The sequence below is a fragment of the Helianthus annuus genome, chromosome 3, assembly GCF_002127325.2.
Source record: "Helianthus annuus cultivar XRQ/B chromosome 3, HanXRQr2.0-SUNRISE, whole genome shotgun sequence".
Taxonomy (NCBI): domain Eukaryota; kingdom Viridiplantae; phylum Streptophyta; class Magnoliopsida; order Asterales; family Asteraceae; genus Helianthus; species Helianthus annuus.
Window position 1 is genome coordinate 152064600 of NC_035435.2, and position 5371 is coordinate 152069970.

The 5371-nt window shown below is 34.3% G+C and overlaps 1 long non-coding RNA gene across 1 annotated transcript; it reads left to right on the top strand.

The window, feature by feature from the left end:
* Positions 1-416: 416 nt before the first annotated feature.
* Positions 417-1702, top strand: LOC110928121. The gene is made up of 3 exons (XR_002586151.2): positions 417-589; positions 1122-1175; positions 1431-1702. It is a non-coding gene; the product is annotated as an uncharacterized LOC110928121 (long non-coding RNA).
* Positions 1703-5371: the final 3669 nt, after the last annotated feature.

Genomic DNA, 5371 nt, shown 5'->3' on the forward strand with positions numbered 1-5371 from the left:
ATATAGAAAGACCGGTAGCTATAAAGGATTCCAAAGTAAAGACTCTACGTAACAAGGAAATCAAGCAAGTATTGGTCCATTGGCAACACCGAAGGGGGTCGGATCTCACTTGGGAACCGGAGAATGAAATGAGAAAGTTCTACCCGTCTTTATTCGGTACGTGAATCAGGTTTCGGGGACGAAACCTTCCTTAAGGGGGGTGGACTTGTAACGCCCCAGAATTTAATTATATGTGTTTATATAAATATATATATATATATACATTGCTAAAGTATGTCATAAGATATAACTAGGAAGTGAACCAAGTTAGAATGTGAGTTAGGATTTTAACTAAAAAGGAATAAGTGATGGCCATTTAAAAATAAGTGAGTATACTTGAGGGGTGGAGTGGGTAAAAATGAAAGATAGGTTTATAATATACTGGAAAACACACAACACACACACATATGCGTGTGTTGGGTCGCCAGGAACAAGAAGGAGAAGAGAACTCCCCTCATCTTCACAAAGTTAGCAAATTGAAGCCCTAATTATGGCTATAACTCTTGCATGTTAATGGATTCTTGATCATCTAGCCCTAACAAAGCTCAAGGTAACAAGAATTTTATGTTTTGGTGATCTTGGATGATTGGGGTTTCAAGAAATCCTAGGGTCTAGATGAAATTGGTAGGATAATGAGTTAGGATTACCATCTAGAATATGATAAATCCTTGAAGAATGTTAAAATTGATGTTTTAAAAGAAAACCCACTTAGATCAAGATGATGGTTCTATGTAATACGAAATCTTGTTGAAAAATTAGTATAAGAATGTTGTATGATGATGTTCTTGCTTGAATTCGATATGGGGATTGAACTAGGATGGAGGTTATATGAGATGTTGGGTGAAATTGATGATATTGATGTTAATGTCATGAACTAGTCATGTTATGCATTCAATACTTGTACCTTATGCTTATCTAATGGCATGCACACCAAGTGTTTGTCAAAATGCTTGAATGAATTGATCATGTGATGTATATTGCTAAATGGCTAAAATAGAGAGTTAGCTAGTTATTAAATTGAAGCAATTGATAATGGAACGAAAAGAAGGACATGATACTAAGTATGTAATTATGGATTGTAGGAATTAAGGAGGAAAGCTCAAGCCGTTCCGAGTCTCAAACGAAGAACGATAAAGGTAAGTTCTTGCTTACATAACGTTATTAGCATGTATTGTCGTGGCACACTATAGTCCAATAGTTGAGGTTGTGTACTTGTAACGATTTATTGCAAGTCTATCATGTAATTTATGTATGGGTCGAATGTGTTAGAAGAGTAATGTGAAAAATGAAAGAAACTTCATGTTCGGAAGAAGGTTCACTTGAAGGTCATGTTTGTAATTATCGTTGTATGAATTTTAATAACTAACGTCTAACGGTTTGGTTGAATGTAGGTAAAACGACTTGCTAATTGGCGTCACCCGGATCGAACACACTCATGATGCACGCTTCCGTGAAGAAACTAGTTTTTAGTCAAAACTTTTGTTAAATGCTCTCCTTTTGTTGTAAACGGGTCTTTTGTAAGTTTTATGATCCGAAAGTACTAGATGTTGAACTTGTAGTTAAAAGATTATGTTAGTTGTTTATATAAAGTTTGGGTTGAAAACGGTTGTGGACGTTATGTGTTCGTTACCAAGTTAAATGCAGAATTTTGTTTTGTAAATTATTCGACCCGTTTACCATTTTGTTGCTTGAAAGTTTGTTAGTGTCTTTAAAAAGTTTTGGATCTTACAATATACGTTTTCAACCCCCGGTCATTCTGGTCAAGCTTCGCCACTGATTCAGTGTATGTTGTTTTGAATTTTGTGTTTTATAAATTAGGTTTTCCGTACAGTTGAGTTTTGGTCAAATCAGTTGTAAATTTGTGTGTTTATGTTACAGATATTGTTGGATTAAATTGATTAATAACACTCAAGAAATCACTGAACTTATTTGAAGTAGAAATAATATTATAAGAAGTTTATAGAATAGAAAGTAAAGTGAAAAGCTGACATCTTATTCATTAAACAAAAAACAAAAGGCCTTTAAATAGCCAACAACTGGAACGTACATGTGACTCAATCAAAGTCTACCACTAGACTCTCCCTAATACCCGGACAAAACAAAAGACCAGCTAAAAACAAACTACCTAATACTTATTCAAACTTTACGTGCATGACTCTTGAACTCAAAACAAAACACATGCGATACCTATTGGGTTATGACCCATTATTAATTGACCCATTAAACAAAACAGTGCTGGCCCAAATGTAAACCCATCAAGATTATCCAACAGATATTAGGAGATCTTCCAAATTGATGTGAGAATCTGATTGTACTTTGTTTACATGCTATCAAAAGTGGTTGAAGGTGGAGGTGGAGGTGGAGGAGGTAGTGGTGATGGTGGGTTGAAGGTGGTGGTGGTGGTGGTGGTGGTGGTGGTTTAGAGAGAGAGATATATATTGGGAAGAACAAGATAAGGTTGGGCCCATTTCTTTTTTTAGTTGTTCAGGGACAATTTAGTCATTTTATAAAGACTTAACTGAAAAATTTAACAAAGGTTAGTGTTAAGGACCACCCGAGTTTAAAAATTACAACCACTAAGACCAAGTGTATAATTAATAAAACCTTGGGACCAACTCTGTAATTTTCGCAAACCAAATGAACCAACCAGACATTTATCTCCCCATATTAATATTGTTCTTTAAACTTTTATTTTGTTACGAGAACAGGCTATTTTTTATTTAAAAAACTACACATTAAAAAGAATAAGATGTATGTTTTTATAATGTAAATGACTTTAATGAATCATGCTAATTTTTTTAATTAAAAAAATACACGTTAAAAAGAATAAAATGTATGTTTTATAATGTAAATGAGTTTAATGAATATTAATTTATAACAAGTTATTGCAATTTAAAAATTATGAGGAAAGTTGGTTTAAGGCTAATCATTGTGTGGGCCTAACGCCCTGACTATGTGGCCACCTCATCGGCATGAGGCGACGTTACACACCGCTGGAAGGAGCGTGAAGGGTCGGAGAAGGACGCGTGGTGTGTGGGCACCACGGCGTGAAGATGGATTGTGGATGTGGGTCCTATTTCCGACGGTTACCTTTTGAAATTAAAAAAAAATCATTATATACACACACATATATAAACACACACTACACTCAAGTCAAATTGTTACACAATTTTTTATATATTGTTTCTTATCTTCAAAAATCAAAGGAGGAATCAAGTTAAAATCAGTGTTCTATCTAAATTCGTGATCACCAAGATTAGGAGATCACAAGGTATGTCCAATTTTGATATTTGGTGATGTTATGGATCTTCATGAACTCTCATATATGAAATTCTTGAATGAATGTTTGATGTTATGGAAAAATTGAGATGATTATAAGTCTAGGAACAAACCCTAGATAAGAATTTAGTGATTTTGAATCATAATGTGGTTGAATGATTTATCATATATGTGTTATATGGGTTTTGTGAGTAAAAGGATGAACACTTGAAATATAGTGATGAATTGGTATTATTTGATTGTTATGATACAAGTCTAGGTGTTGTTCATGCATACTAGACATATGATTTTGAAAATGATGATTAAACATGGTTAAATTATTAATCATGAACTTGATAATGTTAGTATAATAATCTTGCCCATAAGATGTTTGACAAGATGTTACAACTTTACACGCAATGATCGAGCCATACTCTATATATATATATATATATATATATATATATATATATATATGGGAATGCTAAAATGAGAACCACCTCGAGTTGTAAGAACCGTGAGAACTACACCGTAGGGGGCGCGGTGGACCAATTTTTTTTTTCATGGACGTAGATGCATGTATATAAACACCATTTGTAAAAAAAATTCAAAAAAAAAATGTCGTGTGTGTAGTTTTGAGCGCCACAAGTTTGTGTTTACGGGACCCGTAAATCTGGTCGGAAAATTTACGGGTCCTGTAAACACAAACTTGTGTTGCTCAAAACTACACCCACGACATTTTTTTTTGATTTTTTTTTACAAATGTTGTTTTTATTGTAACGCCCTGCGTTTTCAAACTTCCTACATTTAGAAACCTTACGTGAAATTCTATCTTTGGAAATCTTGTGTTCTTATAACCATTCTTTCATCGTAATCGTTGTAAAATACGGGACTTGCTTCGTAAATAAAACTTGTACATTACACTCTTTACCTAGTTAAATCATGTTTTATTTCATATTTCACCTTGTTACAAGTTAGGGGAAACATTGTTGCACATTATTACACAACTTAACTAACAAAATTACTCATTATAATGTTTTAAAAAAATAAAAAAATAAAGAAATATGGCAGCCCCCAATTCAGCAAAATTCAGCCCATATAGTTGGGTTTAGTGGGCTAGTTTCAAGGTGTAACCCCTTCTAAACACTTCCAAAGCCCAACCCATTGAAACCCTAATCCTTCCCCCTATAAATACCACTTATAACCAGCCTCCCTACCACTTTTGCAACCCTAAAAACTCACAAAACATCCACCAAACCGTAGCTGAAAGCAAGGGTTCGAGTAGATTGACACTCCTTCACGAAAATGAGCATAACTCACTCAATTCTTATCCGATTCACTCGATTCTTTTTCCTACTTGCTTGTATAATCATGGGGTTCGATTCCTAGACTTCTCCTTGGAGAAATCAGACCTGGAAATGCCCCGAAATAGTCCATAAACTTTCTGTTTGATTTTTATGTTATTCAAAACTTGTTTAAACCTATGCAACTTGTGTCTAACACATCTCATGCCTATGTCCTAATGCTTACAACTTATCCCATGGTTGGTTAAGCTTAAAAACAAGGTTGGGACATTTGAAATCAGAGGATTAAACCTCATAAACTTGGTGTTTTGTCTAGGGTTTCAACCCACAAATCATGTCAAACATAGTCTTTGATACATGAGTGATTATGGAACAACTTGGGTTGTCCAAACATACAATCCTCACATGATTTGATGATTTCTATTAGTTAGTTTACTTTACATACATGTAAAGACCTTAGTTCATGACCCTCCTTGGTTGTTTTTACATCAAGTGTAGTGGTGAACATCAAAGGGGTACCTAAATGGAAGCCTTGTCTTCCTACCCCATCCATGACACCCATGACTCAACTTGAGGTACCTAAATGAAGATGTAATCTTCTACCTCTTACTTGAATACTTGAACATTTGGGCTTAATAATATGTGTATAATATACGACCTACATACTATCTATGTACACTCGAATCTTTGATGTTGAAATCATATTCATTTGTCAAAGTAGTAGGTTATCATCTAAGGACCTAAACCTTGTTATGATTCTTATGGGTGTT